This window comes from Hemitrygon akajei, chromosome 1 (assembly GCF_048418815.1).
Source record: "Hemitrygon akajei chromosome 1, sHemAka1.3, whole genome shotgun sequence".
NCBI lineage: Eukaryota > Metazoa > Chordata > Chondrichthyes > Myliobatiformes > Dasyatidae > Hemitrygon > Hemitrygon akajei.
In genome coordinates this window covers 172976164-172993694 of record NC_133124.1, presented here as the reverse complement: position 1 = coordinate 172993694, position 17531 = coordinate 172976164, and positions in this window count along the sequence as shown.

Genomic DNA, 17531 nt, shown 5'->3' with positions numbered 1-17531 from the left:
GTACACCTGTTTTTCTTGGCAAACTCCACATAAGTTTGGTTCCAGGACTTCCTCAAATCTCTGAACTTTTGTCTACTGCCTCAGGATCGAACTCATGAACCCTAAGCACAGTATCTTTCAATGTGGTATAGTCTCTTGACTGTTCAAGGGTCAGAGCAGAATATGCCTGCTGAGCCTTCCCCTTCAACACACTTTGTAACACGACAGCCCACTCATCCCTTGGCCATTGCCGAGTCTGGGCCACCTTTTCAAAGCGCAGGAAATACCGATCAACTTCGGCTTCATCAAAGGGTGCTACTAACTTAATTTCTTGGCTGATATTAAACAGCATCACCAGCTCATTTCCACTATAGGGCGCCTGATCCTGTCATCACCATTTCTCTCTCTCAAACACTCTCTGTTTTTCTGCTTCATCTCTTTGCTTTTCTGCCTCTTCTCACTCTAATTTAAGCCTATTTAACTATATTTGTTCCAGTCGCAGCTGGATCTCCTCTTTACATTCAGCAAACATTTTCAACACCTCCTCTTCAAATTTCCTCTGGGATACATAATGCTGTCCTATTAACAGTTGTATCTGAGCCTTCTTCATTCTAGTAGTCACCTTAAATTTAACTTGTGAGCAATTCCTCCTCTTAGCATCATCCAACGCCTTGGGGGATGGGTCTGCCACAAACATTAACCTCAAACTCCATTCCTGCTGATATTCCACACAAGAAAATCGAAAGGGATCTTCCCCAATCAAATCAGCTCTTCAATCAAGTCGCCAAATTTTCCAGAATGGCTCCGTCAATTTCTTCAGATCCCGGACACAGGCCCCAATTTTGTTACGTACCCCATAACGGGTTAAAAAGGACCAGCAGAAATGAACACACCTGGAGTATGAGTCTTCCATTATAAACACTATTTTATTAGTAACTATGTAATAAAGTAATATAAAACAAGATAAGACAAACAGGTTAACAGAGTATATGCAATTATATGAGAGTAAATAACGTTCCTAAACTTCTTTCAGCTTAGGTGGTGAAATGGTACAGTCTTACACTGGTATCATTCAGTTCTGGATATTGAATTGAGTAGGCTGAAGAGAGAGAGAGTGATGATTTGTCTTCCCAGTGCCAATGCCGTTGAATCTTCTACGTCGTCCTCCTGTTCCCGAAACTAAGTAAAGTCACCAACTGACCACACAAAAGAGGATGCCGTTTTCACGTGGTAAAGCTATCAACCCAGGCCAGGGTTAAACACGCTGATAGCTTTCTACCGGTCACCCCTTTGTCCACACTGTGAGCAAAAAAACCCCACCTTTGTCATGGGCACACAAAGCTCAACCCAGTGTCAGTGTCTTCCTTGTCTCTGGCATGTCTGGTGTGTGTCTGATTACCAAGCCAGCTGAACTTGTATATATTCCAGAACTGCTGAACAGCAGCTGTCCATCACATAGTTCTGCCTTGCTGTTTCTATGGCAACTCACAGACTTTTGTTGCTCTCTCTCTCATCTTTGAAATAGCCCACACACTCTCCCGCTCTGTCTGTCTTTTTAAAGGAACAGTCCACTTTGGAATCTTTCAGATCTTGTCACACCAGTGGCAGTCTTTTCTCTGTTATTGGAAGATTCCGGATCATTGCAGAAACCCAGTGTTTCTGTTATCCCAGAAGAAGTCCACTAACTTCCTCTGCATCCTTGTGACAGAGGGAGCAGATGAGGCCAAGGTGACCATTTGGTACCACAACATTGAGGCCACCAGCTTGTTTATGACCACCACCCTGCCTCAATAGCAAAGCACCCTGAGGAGACCGGACCAGTAGACAAGATGGACCATGACATTTGTCTCCAGGTCCTGCCATTTCACCATCCAGGACTCAGCTATACTCCCAGGCAGAGAGATGCTTGGCACTCCATTCAAAATGTCTCATCTTATCCAGTAGGGCGATCACCTCCCACTGACCCACTGAGAGTCCAGAACATCTTTCTCAGTTGATCTAAGCGGAGAACGCTGCCGAGGACACTTCCTGTCACTCACACAACCTCCACAGGTCACTGGGATCTGTCACCATCAGGAGAACATCCAGAGCATAGGCCAAGAACACGACCTCCATGTGCTATTCACACAGAACCAGACCCATCAACCTCCCCCAAAGAAGGCCCAGGAGTGGTTCTACACAGATGGTGTACAACTGGCCAGACATGGGGCACTCCAGCAATGTTCCCTCTGAGGTGTGCACACACATCTTTTGTTACTAGCACACAAACGAATTTAAACTGCACACATAAGATTGTCACCCTCTACATCCTCTACATAGCACCATCCAGAGACAGAGAAGCAGTTTCAGTGACAGGTTACTGTCGATGCAATGCTCCTCAGACAGGATGAAGAGGTCAATACTCCCCAATGCCATTAGGCTTTACAATTCAACTGCCAGGACTTAAGAACTTTTTTTTTAAAGCTATTATTAATGCTTTTTTTTGAGTTAGTGATTTAGATGCATATCATATTATTACTGAGTTAAGTATTGTATGTAATGAGTTTTTGCTACAACAAGTGTATGGGACATTGGAAAAATGTTGAATTTCCCCATGGGGATGAATAAAGTATCTTTCTATCTATCTATCTATCTACCTCATTGGCATGTTAAATATATTTCATGATCATACACAATCACGTTTCCTTTTCCAGTTTCTGATGCAGACGGTGTTGACAAAGTGAAGTTTGCAATGATTTGTCTGCAGATTTTAGAACTGGCTTATTTATATTGTTCTTATTGAAGAAATTATTGGTTCACTATGTCGAATTCAAAGGAAGCAAAGTATGTAAAGTGCAGAAGAACTGCTAGTTCATTTAAAACAGAATGGCTTCATGACCACTTCAAACAAATTTAATAACATGTGACATGAATGATATGCAACATGAGGAAATCTGCAGATGCTGGAAATTCAAGCAACACACACAAAATGCTGGTAGAATGCAGCAGGCCAGGCAGCATCTATAGGGAGAAGCACTGTCGATGTTTCAGGCTGAGACCCTTCGTCAGGACTGGCCATTGCCATTGGCCATATCAGGAGTATACTCGGCCTCTTGATCAGCTCCCTTCCCATGAGACTGGAGCCACTCTCTGCCCTACTCTCTCCAAAAACAGCAAGCATAGTCATTAGATGCTGGACTTGAGTGTTGCTAATTCCACCTTGTGACACGCCATCCCCTGAACGTGTGGTTTGATCCCCACCCTGACATCTCTCACCAGGTCATCCAGGAAATATTTAAGCTGCCACCTATCATTCCCAGACACAGCATTCCTCTTCCCCTTCCCATTCCAGCACGCTAGACCAGAGCAGAGAGGCTAGTTTCAGCTGATGCTTTGCAGAGGTGAGAATAATCTCTTTGTTCTCCTCAGTGAGTATCAACGGGCACTTCTCGGGATGGATGAGGATGTCCATTGTTCACTATCAAATGAGTCTCCCTCTGCACCGGCCCCTGTATCTTCCTCCCTGTGTGTACTAACAGATGGGAGCACTCCTAACCTAACTGTGCAGTGGGTACCTTGTTTATACCTGTCAACTCCACTTTCACCTCAACCCTACCCCCAGGAACACCAACGGAAGGATCATCCCCAGGAATTGATAGATAGATAGATACTTTATTCATCCCCATGGGGAAATTCAACCTTTTTTCCAATGTCCCATACACATGTTGTCGCAAAAACTAATTACATACAATACTTAACTCAGTAAAAATATATGCATCTAAATCACTAACTCAAAAAGCATTAATAATAGCTTTAAAAAAAAAGTTCTTAAGTCCCTGTGAACAAAGGGTTAATGGGGTCAGCATAGAGATTACATCTCTCTCCTCAGGAGCCAGGCCCAAGTGGACCCTGACAACTCCAGTTCTCGGGGTTCAGCTGGAGCCTGATCATGAGAGTGAGAGGGGCTGGCCACTGCTTCACCATCATTATCCAGTGTACCTCTAGAGAGGTACTATCTGATAAGTCCATGGTGGAGGGCTCAAGGGCTTTTTCAGTTACCAGATCAGGGGCAACTCCACCTTCAACAACACATTCCTGCACACACACTCTCCACCACAGGGCTCAAGGCCACAGCTAGGGACCCACCTTGATTCCCTCTGGTGACTCCCCTATGTCTACACTCTCTACCCTCTTGGGAGAAGAGCTCCTTCTCCTCTTCCGGCTGGAGGAGCACCCAGAACAGGGGTCCCCAATACAGCGGCACTCTCTGCGTCTATCACCCTGTCTACTTACGCTCTTCCCTGAGCCTCCAGCTGAACTTCAGAGCGGGTTCCTTGGTACAGGACACAGGAGCAGACGTGAGCTCTGTGTTCTCAATGGCCTTCTTCCTATTGATTTTGGATTTTTTTCTTCACCCTCCTGCCCTGCGGAATCTCCTCCCCTTACCCTGCTGCATCCTCCCTGCATGTAGCCTCAAGTTCCCCCACCCAAACCCACAGGGGCAGAACCAGCGGCAGGGGCAAGGCAGCTGGGGCATTGGTGCTTGAGATGGACTCTCTGGGCCAGGAGTTGGGACAGTCCCTCCGAAACTGGCCCACTCCCCTGCACATGTGGCATAGTGGGTGCACCAAACTCCAGTTCACCTCGCAGATTACCCCTTCAATTCACATGGTAAATCGACTCTCAATGTTGTCCCACTGCGCCAACTGCATGAATACCTGTTTCTGGAAAGAGATAATGTTGCAGAGTGTGTGGAGCTTGAACTTGTGCCTAATGGCGGTGGTCTCAGATATTACTTGACCCAAGCGGGTAAGATGGGGAAGAAGGATCTCATTAGGGATGAAGAGATTGAGTCCGAGGATGATCCGTTGTGTGGGAGTGGTTGCTAGATCCAATTGTAGGATTCCCCATTCTCAGCCCTCCACAGAGAGTTTGATGCACCAACTCCTCGGTCCTCATGTATAACACCACCTTTACCCACTCCTCCCCAGAGGCCAGCATACTGCCGACGCCACCCAAACCCTCCATGGCCTCTGAGCACTCCTCTAGAGTCAGTCCGAAGGCAGAACACATTGCACCCTGCGTTTAATCGACATTGACCGAAACAGGACACTGTCCGAGGTTTTAACAGGCTTTGCATATCAAGCAGTGGTAAATCAAAACATTGGACTTTAATTGTTGTCTGCAAGAAGTGTCACTACTCATCTGAGAGGACTCTTCACTTCTAATCCATGGTGGGTAGATTTCCGGTGACTAAACTCTGTTAGTTGTTCAAACGCATAACAATCACATGCTAGCCATAGAGGTAATGAAAGGATCATTAATCTTATCTTTGCATGAATGGAGGATTAAACTGTTGAGATTATGCCAGGACAGAGATGTTAGGACTGCATTGTAAATTGCTGATAGGTGGTGTCGTAGCCCACCCCCTGTGTTCAGGGATGGGTTTTCCAGTTTGACCAAGAGGGAGTCTGGAGTCTGCATGTTTCACTCTCTGTCTCATCCCGGGAGTGTGTGATGGGACAGAGCAGAGGGAGCTTCACTCTTTTTCTGACGGTCAGAGGGTGTAATGGAACAGTCTGGGGTGAGTTTCACTCTGTATCTGACCCCGGACTGTGTGATGGGCCAATGTGGAAGGAGTTTCACTGTGTGTCTGATCCTGGGAATTTTTGATGGAACGATGTGGAGGGAGCTGCACTCTGTGTCTAAACCCGGAAGTGTGTAATGGAACAGTGTGGAGTGAGTTTCACTCTGTGTCTGCTCCCGAGAGTTTGTGATTGGACTGTGTGGAATTAATTTCTCTCTCAGTCTGTCCCCGGGTGTGTCTGATGAGACACAATGTGGAGGAAGCTTCACTTTGTGCCTGACCCTGGGATTGTGTGATGGGATAGTGTGGAGCATATTCCACTCTGTCTCTGACCTCGGGAGTGTGTGATGGGACGGTGTGGAAGGTGCCTCACTCCATCCAACCCTGGGACTGAGTGTTGGGACACAGTGTGCAGGGAGATCCTCTCTGCCTGACCTTTTTTGTTACAAAATCCTTTATTACAAATATTGGTGCTACACAATGTATACAAAATAGTGGCAAACACAATTACTTCACTACAAATAGACAATAGACGTTACACCAGAATGTTGCCATCTCTATCCACGAGGCATTTACTCCCGTGGAGCCCAACGGTCTCGAAACTCCTCTAAGGTCGCCGTGGACTGCGCATGTTCTTTTTCAATATTTACCCGAGCACGAACATACCCCCTAAACATTGCCAGGCAGTCTGCCCGGGGAGATCCTCCCCCCACCCGTCTCCTCCAGCCCGCAGAAGAGGCATGCAGGTGGGAGATCCATGTACAAACTAAAAAACTTATTGCAGAGCACCGCTCTATGCAGCACCCTCCAGCCGAGATCCCCCAGGTGCATGGGAAGAACCCCCTCATAAAGGGACTTCCAGTGGGGACCCTCCTCACCTCCGGGTGGAAAGACCGACCGCCATGGCGTGTCGGGACGGTGGACAAGGGCAAGGAAGTGGAGGGTGTGGAGCAGCAGCCCATACAAATACCTCCTACTTGCATCTCTGAATGGGACTGTGGGTGTCGAGGAGAGACGGCTCAAGTTGTGTGGACACGGCTCCCGGAGAAGATTGCGGGGTCTGGGCCCGACAAGCAGCTCGGCCTGAGTCAGTCCACACAACTGAGCCACACTGACATCCACTGAGGTAGTGCAAGGTTCGGCCAGGACCCCGCCCTCCGCCAGAGGAAGGGATTCCCGGCCTGAGGCGACCATGTTCCAGACTCTCAGTAGGTCCTGACAGAAGCTGGGCAGACTCCGCAAAGCAGCACGGCTGACGCCCGCCGGTGGTAGCCACACGTCTTCGTGAAGACAGCAGCCCCTCCGGAGGAAGAAAGTCGCCAACACGTGCCACCTGGGAGGGTGCTCAGCGTCCAGGAATCTCCGCAGAGTCCTGAGGCGGAGAGTCGCCAGTCGCATTCGAACGCACACCAGCGACTGTCCGCCCTCTCCCATTGGGAGACTCAAGACCGCTGCAGAGACCCAGTGTTTCCTGTTGCCCCAGAATAAGTCCACTAACTTCCTCTGCATTCTCGCAACAAATGGGGCAGGAGGGGCCAAGGTTACCATCCGATACCACAACATGGAGGCCACCAGCTGGTTTATGACCACCACCCTGCCTCGATAGGAAAGCACCCTGAGAAGGCCTGATCAGTGCCCCAGCCGGGCCATGACGTTCGACTCCAGGTCCTGCCAGTTCGCCAGCCAGGTCTCCCCAGAATGACTCAGGTGGACTCCCAGATAGAGGAGACGTCTAGTGCTCCACTCAAAAGCTCTCATCTCCTCCGGCAGGGAGTCCACCTGCCACTGACCCACTAAGAGTCGGGAACATTTCACCCAGTTGATCCTAGCAGAGGATGCTGCCGAGAAAACTTCTTGGCACTCGCGCATCCTCCACAGGTCACTGGGATCTGTCATCATGAGGAGTACACCATCGGCGTAGGCCGACAGGACGACCTCCATGTCCAGTTCACGCAGAACCAGACCTGTCAACCTTCGCCGAAGAAGGCTCAGGAATGGTTCAATACAGATCGCGTACAACTGACCGGACATGGGGCATCCCTGACGTACTCCTCTCCTGAAGGGAATGGGCACTGCCAGTGATCCATTGATCTTAACAAGGCACTCTGCGGCAGAGTATAGGAGCCGAACTCGGGCCACAAAGTGTGGTCCGAGCCCAAAGGCCTGCAGAGTGCCCACCAGGAAACTGTGGTCTACCCGGTCAAACGCCTTTTCCTGGTAAAGAGAAAGAAACGCTGCCCGGGACACAGTCTCCTGCTGCAGGTGGATCAGGTCCCATACTAGGTGGACATTGATGGAGGATGGAGCAGCCTGGGACCGTGTAAGATTGGTCAGGATGAATCACCTGTCTCAGTACTGAACCAAGACGGTTGGCCATTGCCCGGACGAAGATCTTGTAGTCCGCGCACAAGAGGGAGACCGGGCGCCCGTTCTTTAGCAGGTGGAGGTCTCCATTCTTGGGCAGTAGGACCACAACAGCTCTTCGCCATGAGAGGGGCATTTCCCCGGTGGCTAGGCTCTCCTCTAGAACAAGGCTGTAATCAACCCCCAGGACATCTCAAAAAGCCTGATAAAACTCTACACTCAGACCATCTAAGCCAGGGGATTTACCCCTCCGGAGTTGCCGAAGGGCAGTAGACAGCTTCTCCCGAGTCAGAGGAGCGTCCAGACGTGCTGCGTCCTCTGGACTGACGTGAGTCAAATCTTCCCAGACCTCATTGCACGCCTCTGCATTTGACGGATCTGGTGAGAATAAGGACTGATAGAAAGAGCAGAATTCTTTGATAATTTCATCGGGGTCCGTGATGGAGGAGCCATCATCAGCCAGTAGCTCCACCAGCTGTTTTTGAACTCCCTGCCACTTCTCCAACGAGTAGAAGAAGGGTGGGCCGCGGTCCAAATCTTGCAGCATTTGGATCCGCGACCTCACATATGGACCTCAGGACTGCTGAAGCTGCAGATTCCTTAGTGAGTCCTTCTTCTCCTGGTATTCCTGCCATTGAAGTTGGTCCCCAGCGGTCGGACCAACAAAGGACTCTAGGTCAAGCAATGCTCTCTCAAGCCACTCAATCTGAGAGCCCTGCCTCTTTGTCAACCCCCTAGTGTACTCCTGACATAAAAACCGGATGTGGGCCTTGCCCACATCCCACCACAGCCGTAGGGAGCTGAACTCTCTCTGTCTCTCTCTTCAGGTGACCCAGAATGCTCAAAAAGAATCCCGGAATCGGCTGTCCTCCAGCAGCCGGTTGTTAAAGTGCCAATACCTAGATCCCACCCGAGGGTGCAGAGGAGTAAATTCCATCCACACAAGTTGATGATCCGAGCACAACACTGGCTGCATCGAGGATGCTGACACTCGGGAGATATAAGCCCGAGAGATATACAGGCGGTCTATCCGTGAACCCCCCTCTCTAGATCTTCTGGAGAAGGCACTAGAGTTGAGGTGAAGATTCCGCCAGCTGTCCACCAAGTCAAAGGAGCCGACTAGCTCCTTTAACTTTTTTGCCGATGCTGGGTCGCGTTGGAGGCCCGAGCGGTCCTCCACCTCGAGGGTACAGTTGAAGTCTCTCCCGAGGATGACGTAGTCCCCAGGATCGATGGAACTCAGCAAAGTGAACAGCTGACAGAATAGGCACATCTACATCACCCCGTGCCTCGCAGCATACATGTTGATAAAATGCAGTGGTACTCATTCCAGGCGCACAGCCAGGTGGAGCAGACGGCTGGGCACAACATCTTGGACTCTTACGATTTCTGGCCGAAAGGTTGGGGCCAACAGGATCGCCACCCCGCTAGAGTTGGAGCTAAGGTGACTCATGTAGACCCCGCCCAGCCACTCCAGCAGCCAAGTGGACTCGTCCCCCGGGGTGGTATGGGTTTCCTGCAGGGAACTCACCACATATCTCCCATCCCTGAGGACTGAGAGATTGTTATATCTGTGGAGAGAGCCCCGGCTACCGTTTACATTAAGACTAGCTATGGTACGTTTCATGTCGGGAGCACACTAGGCCTCAGCACCAGTACCCTTCCCGCTGAGAGCCGTGGCACCCTCAGACGCACTATCCTGAAGAAAACCAAGAATATTCTTTGCTTTCCGGGCCTGACTGCTATCATTGCTACCCTGTGACCCACCATTTCCCGAAGGAGCAAGGTTGCTTTTCACCCTGATGTCCCTCACCAGGTCATCCAGAAAGGATTTCAGCTGCCGTCTGTCATTCCCCGACACAGCATTCCTCTTCCCCTTCCCCTTCTGTCTGAGAATGACTCGCAGGAACTTCACCAGCCTCGGCATGCTAGGCCAGCGAAGTGAGGTGAGTTTAGGCCGATGCTTTGCACCCACAGAGGAGTGAATGAACTCTCTGATCTCCTCCATAGGTATCAATGGTAATTTCTCAGGAGGGGTGAGGATGTCCATTGTCTCGCTATCAAAAGAGTCTCCCTCCAACCCCTCACTGCAGACAGATCCCCCATCTTTCTCCTTGTGTGTTGTATAAGGTGGCTGCTCTTGTAACCCACACTGCGCAGCGGGTACCTCACTCATACCTTCCCGCTCCACCGTCGCATCAGTCTTATCCACAGTTACAACGATGGAGGGAAAATCCCCAGGGACTCCCTGCAGGCCATTAGTTGATGGGGTCGACATGCAGGTTATATCACCCTCCCCAGGAGACAGTCATGAAGGGGACCCCAGCAGCTCTGGTCCAAGGGATTCACCGGCAGCCTGATTCTGACAGTGAGAGAGCTTGGTCTCCTCTCCGCTCATACTGTTTAATACACTTGCCTCCAGGGAGGCGCTTACTGCTAAGTCCTGGGTGGAGGGCTCCAGGTCTGTTTTAGTTGTGCAAACAGGCCTAGCACTAGCTTCCTGCGCAACCACACCACCCACCACAGGACTGATGGCTGTGCCTGATGGCAGTTATTTCTGACTTTACTTGCCCCAAGCGTGCTTGTACAGGAAGCAGCTCCTCGTTGGGGATGAAAGGCTTTATGTGACTGAGGACGATGCGTTGTGTGGGAGCTGTCACTAGCTCCATCTGTAAAAAGATGTTTTCCACAGTGATCCCCCTACTGAGAGCCCGGTGCACCAACTCATCATTCCTCAGATAAAACACTGCCTTCCTGAACTCTTTCTCCGTGGCCAAAACACCATCTTTCCCCAACAAGTCCTCCATAGCCTCCGCGCACTTTTCCAGGGTAGTTCCAGGACACAAAATACCCTGCGTTCTACTTTCAGCGACCGAAACAGGGCGATGTCTGAGGCTGGAGAGGCAGTCACCTTTGCATAACTCCCCGAAGGCCTGTGACTCCCTGTAGACCGGTCCAGCATGTTGCTTCTTATGTCCGAATTAAGAATTACACTTTGGTGCTGCTTATGAAGTCCTGGAGCGAGTTGAGTAACTGGCCGGAAAAGTTTGTACTCGACAGTACCTTGCTGGCTCAGTGCCAGAAATTCCAACGCCAGGAAAGGCTCCGTTAGTCCTGCAGAACTTCCAGGCCGTGAGAGGTCGAGACGTCTCAAACGATGCTTCGGCTGCTACACCAAACGTGAGTCACGATGATAGAGATGGAAGGAGGTTGCCCCAATGTTAATGGGGGAACAATGTCATTTGTCTCCGTTTTTTGGAGCGACCCGGCTTCCTGGTGAGTTGCCAGCGGCCACAGCTGGGTGCTACGCAGTTAGCAGCCGTCAACGAATCCAGTCCAAACTGGCAGAAAAACTCCAAACGAAGCTTCCATACTATAGCAGCCGCTCACTTAGATGTCCAAGAGACGTTTCAAACCAACTCCAAAGTAACTCACGACCTTAATACAGCAGTTTTTCCTTGATTTCTCCCAGCGCATTCAGAACAGCTCCACGCTGTGACTGACCTGAGAACTGTGTGATAGAACAGTGTGGAAGGAGCCACTGTCTGTATCTGACCCCGGCAGTGTGTGATGGGAAAATGTGGAGGGAATTTCACTCTGCGTCCGATCATGGGAGTGTGTGATGGGAAAATGTGGAGGGATCTTCACTCTGTGTCCGATCATGGGAGTGTGTGATGGGACGGTGTGCGGGAAGTTTCAGTCCATGTCTGACCTGAGCAGTTTGTGATGGGATGGGGTGCAGGCAGCTGCACTCTACGTTCTGCCACGCGACTGTGTGATTGTCTATTGTGGAGGGAGCTTCACACCATGTCCCATCCCAAGAGTCTGTGATGTGTGGAGAGATTTTCACTCTGTGTCTGATCCTGGGTGCATGTGATGGGATGGTATGCAGAGAGTTTCATTTTGGGTCTAATCCCAAGAGCATATGAGGGGGAGGTGTGGAGGGAGTTTGACTTTATACCTGACCCTGGGAGTGTATAATGGGATATTGAGAAGGGAACATTACTCTGAGTCTGGCCCAGTGAATTTGTGATGAGACAGAGTGGAGGGAGTTTCATTCTGTCTGATCCTGAGATTGTATGATTAGACTGTGTGGAATGAGTTTCTCTGTGAGTCAGTCCCCAGGATTGTGTCAAGGGACACAGTGTGGAGGGAGCTTCACTCTGTGTCTGATCCCGAGAGTCTGTGTTTGGACTGTGCAGAATGAATTTCACTCTGTGTCTGTGCCTGGGAGTGTCTGATGAGACACAGTCTGGAGGGATCTTCACTCGGTGTCTGAACCCAAGAGTGTGTGATGGGACAGTGTGGAGGGAGCTTCACTCTGTGTCTGAACCCAGGAGTGTGTGATGGGACGGTGTGGAGGGAGTTTCATTCGGTGTCTGACCCCAGGAGTGTGTGATGGGACAGTGTGGAGAGAGCTTCACTCTGTGTCTGACCCCAGGAGTGTGCGATGGGACGGTGTGGAGGGAGCTTCACTCGGTGTCTGAACCCAGGAGTGTGTGATGGAATGGTGTGGAGGGAGCTCCCCTCTCAGTCTGACACTGGGAGTGTGTGATGAAACACTGCCGAGGGAGCTCACACCATGTCTGATCCTGTGAGTTTGCAATGGCACGGTGTGGAGGGAACTTCACTGTGTCTGACTCCAGGAGTGCATAATAGGGTAGTGTGGAGTATTTTACTCTGTGTCTGACCTCAGGAGTGTGTGCTGGGATAGAGTGGAGGGAGTTTCACTCTGTGTCTGACCCCTGGAATGTAGCATGGGACAGTGTGAATTGGGTTTCACTCTCTCTGATCCTGAGATTGTATGATTAGACTGTGTGGAACTAGTTTCTCTGTGAGTCAGTCCCCAGGAATGTGTCAAGGGACACAGAGTGGAGGGAGCTTCACTCTGCGTCTGAACCCAGGAGTGCGTGGGTGACAGCATGTATGGATTTTCACTCTATGTCTAATCCCGGGCATTCGTTTACGGACTGTGTGGTGGGACTGCATTCTGTGCCTGATTTTGAGAGTGTGTGATTGCACAGTGTGCAGGGAGCTTCACTCTGTGTCTGACCCCGGGAGTGTGTGATGGGACAGTGTGGAGGGAGCTTCACTCTGTGTCTGACCCCGGGAGTGTGTGATGGGACAGTGTGGAGGGAGCTTCACTCTGTGTCTGACCCCGGGAGTGTGTGATGGGACAGTGTGGAGGGAGCTTCACTCTGTATCTGACCCTGGGTGTGTGTGATGGGACAGTGTGGAGGGAGCTTCACTCTGTGTCTGATCCTGAGAGTGTGTGATTGTATGGAGTGGAGGAGTTTTTACTCTGTGTTCAACCTCTAGATTGTGTAATAGGATAGTGTGGAGTGATTCCTACTCATTCTCCCTCCTCTCACTCCCCTCACTCTCTCTCCCCTTCCTCCCCCTTTTATCCCTCCACCCTAGTCTTCCTTCTCCCCTCTCTCCGCCTTCCCTCCCCCTCTCTCCCCTTAAATATTACTCCCACTGTCCCCGTACCCCATCCCTCCTCTCTCCCTCCCCATTCCTCGCTGTTCTCTCCCCCTACCTTCACCACCTCCACTCTCCCCAAAACACTCCTCCCTCTCCTTCCCCTCTCTCCCCCTCACCTCTCTTTCACCCCTCTTTCCCCACACTCTCCCCTTCCTCTCCCTCAATTATCCCCACACCTACCCCATCCCTGCCCCTCTCCCACAATCTCCATCCCCTCAGCCCCCTTTCATGTCTTCTCCACACTCTCCCCTCCTCTCCCCTCTCTTCTCCCCTCTCCTCTCCTGTCTTCCCTCTCCACTCCCCTATCCTCTCTTCTTCATTCCCACTCTCTCCGCCTCTACCCCCTTCCCCTTCCCCATCACCCCTCAATCTAACCCTTCTCTTTACACCTCCCTCTCTATCCCATCTCCCACCCTCTCCTCACTCCCCTGACTGCCCTCCCCTCTCACCTACACCTCTCCTTGCCTTCTATATCCCTACCCTCTCTTCCACCTATCTCCCCCTCCCCTCTTTCCCTCTCTCCCCCTCCCTGTTCTTTCCACCCTCTCCTCCTCTCCTCTCTACCTCAACTCCTCCACCTTTCTCCCCTCTGCCTCCTCCTTCTCACCCCCCCCTCACATTCCCTCCACGTCTTTCCCCCTCTTCCCTTTCCACTTCTGTCCCCTCTCCCAATCTTTTACCAACTCTGTCCGCTCTCCCCACCCTCTCTCCTCTCCTCATCGCTCCTCCTTCCCCTCTCCCCTGCACTCCCCTCCCCTTCTCCTTACCTTCTTTCCACTCTCTCACTGCTCTCTTTCCCCTTTTCCCCTCTCCCCCTCTCCCCCTACTTTCCCTCCTCCCCGTCATCCTCCAAAATTTCTCCACATCACTCCCTCATCTTCCCTCTCTCCCCTGCACTCTCACCCTCTCGCTCCATCCCACCCCTCCCCATATCACCCCTTACCCCCGCTCCTCCCTCTCTCCCCTCTCCCCACTTCCAAACTCTACCTTTCCCCTATTTCAACCCCCTCTACCCCTCTCCCCCTCCCCCCACTCTACCCACTCTGCCCCCTCTCATCTCTCCCTCGCTCTCCCCCTTCTCTCCCTACCTCCCCCTCCCCCTCTCACCCCCTTGCACCCTCTCTCCCACTGTCTCCCCTTCTGTCCCCTTTCCACCTTCCTCCCCTTCTCTCCCCCTTCTCCCTCTCTCCTCCCTCTCACCCCCTCTTCACTTTTCTCACCCCTTTTCCCCATCTCCCCTTTCCAACTTCTGCCCCTTCTCTCCCCCCTCCATACTCTACCCTCCCTCTCTCTCCCTCTCCCCTTCTCTCCCTCCCCTTCTCTGCCCCTCTCCCCTTTCTACCTTCCTCTCTCTCAATCCCCTCCCCATCCCATCCCTCCACTCTTCCCACCCCCTCTCTTCCCCTCTCTACCCCACCCACCCCCCTCACCCCTCCTGTCCCCTTCTCTCCCCATCTCCCACTCCCTGCTCTCACTCCCCCTCACTCGTTCCCCCCTCTCTATGCCCCACACTCCAACTCCCTTCCGTCCTCTTCCTTTCCCTCTCCTCATTCCCCTCACCTCCCTCCCCTCTCCTTGCATTCTCTCACCCTTCTCTCCCTGATCTCTCTCTCCTCCCCTTCTCCCCCCTTACTTCATCACCCTTTTCCCCATCAGCCCTCTCTCCCATCTCCCCAAAATTCTCCCCATCACTCCCTCCCCCTCTCTTTCCCCCATCTCCCATCTCTCCCATTCTTCCACCCTCTTCCCCATCACTCCACTTCCCCTCTTCCCCCTCTCCTCACTCCTCCCCCTCCTGCCCCTCACCCTCTCCCTCTTTCCCCTTTCCACCCTACCTCCCCCATTTGCAACTCTTTCTGCCCTCTCCCCCTCTCTCCTACACTCTCTTCCCGTCTTTCCTTTCCACCTTCCTCCCCCTCACCATTCTCTACCCTCACTCTTTGCCTATCCCTCCACTCTCCTCTTTCCCCTCTGTCACCCCTCTCTCCCCCTCTCTCTTCACTCTCTCCCCTCTCCTCCCTCCCCTCCCCTCTCCTGCTCCCCGTCTCCTTACCTTCTCCCCCTACTACCCCTTCTACGCTCTTCTCCCCTTCTCTCCCCTTCACCCCTTCCCCTTCAACCCCTACTCTTCATTCACCCCCACTCCCGTCTCTCCCTCACCTCCCCCTCTTTCCTCTATCCCTCTCCCCTGCTCCTCTCTCTCTCTCTCTCCTCCCACTCTCCTCAACACCCTCTCCCCCACTCTTCCCACTGCACCCTCTCTGGCCTTCTCCCTCCCTACATCCCCCTCACCCCCTTCTCTCTCCCCCTCTCACCTTCTCTGCCCACCTTCTCTATCTCCTCCCTTTCACCCTGCTCTCCTCCCAGTCTCCCCCTCTCTCCCCTTCTCTGCATCTCTTTTCTCCCTTCTTCCCCTTTCCACTTTCCTCCCTTTTCCTCGTCCCTCAACTCTCCTGTCTTTATCCTTCTGTCCCCCTTTCCCCTCTCAACCCCCTGTCTCCCCTCTCTTGCCTCTTTCTCTCTCCCCTCTCTCACCTTTCTCTCTCCCTGTTCTCTCACTCATTTCCCTCTACCCCACTCACTACCCCCGCTCTCTACACCCTTCTCTCTACCCCTCTCCCTCCCCTCTCCTCCCTCCACTCTACTCACTCCCCTCGCCTCCCACCTCTCTCCCCCTCCCCCTCTGTTTCCCTTCTCTCTCCCTCCTTACACACTTTGCCCCTTATCTTCCTTATCTTCCATATAACCATATAACAATTACAACATGGAAACAGGCCATCTCAGCCCTTCTAGTCCATGCCAAACGCTTACTCTCAACTCGTCCTACCGACCTGCATGCAGTCCATAACCCTCCACTCCTTTCCTGTCCATATACCTATCCAATTTTATTTTAAATGACAATATTGAACCTTCTTCTACTGGAAGCTTGTTCCACACAGCTACCACTCTCTGAGTAAAGAAATTCCCCCTCGTGCTACTCCTAAACTTTTGCCCCCTAACTCTCAACTCATGTCCTCTTGTTTGAATCTCTCCTACTCTCAATGGAAAAAAGCCTATCCACATCAACTCTATCTTTCCCCCTCATAATTTTAAATACCTCGTCCCCCCTCAACCTTCTACGCTCCAATGAATAAAGACCTAACTTGTTCAACCTTTCTCTGTAACTTAGGTGCTGAAACCCAGGTAACATTCTCATAAATCTTCTCTGTACTCTCTCTATTTTGTTGACATCTTTCCTATAATTCAGTGACCAGAACTGTACATAATGCTCCAAATTTGGCCTTATCAATGCCTTGTACAATTTCAACATTACATCCCAACTCCTATACTCAATGCTCTGATTAATAAAGGCCAGCATTCCAAAAGCTTGCTTCACCACCCTATCCACGTGAGATTCCACCTTCAGGGAACTATACACCATTATTCCTAGATCACTCTGTTCTATTGCATTCCTCAATGCCCTACCATTCACCATGTATGTTCTATTTTGATTAGTCCTACCAAAATGTAGCACCTTACACTTATCAGCATTAAACTCCATCTGCCATCTTTCAGCCCACTCTTCTAACTGGCCTAAATCTCTCTGCAAGATTTGAAAACCTACTTCATTACCCACAACACCACCAATCTTAGTATCATCTGCATACTTACTAATCCAATTTACCACCTCATCATCCAGATCATTAATGTATATGACAAACAACATTGGACCCAGTACAGATCCCTGAGGCACACCACTAGTCACCGGCCTCCAACCTGACAAGCAGTTATCCACCACTACTCTCTGACATCTCCCATCCAGCCACTGTTGAATCCATTTAACTACTTCAATATTAATATCTATTGATTGAACCTTCCTAACTAACCTTCCTTGTGGAACCTTGTCAAAGACCTTACTGAAGTCCATATAGACAACATCCAGTGCTTTACCCTTGTCAACTTTCCTAGTAACCTCTTCAAAAAAAATCAATAAGGTTTGTCAAACATGACCTTCCACGCACAAATCCATGTTGACTGTTCCTAATCCGACCCTGCCTATCAAGATAATTATATATACCATCTCTAAGAATACTTTCCACTAATTTACCCACCACTGATGTCAAACTTACAGAACGATAATTACTAGGTTTACTCT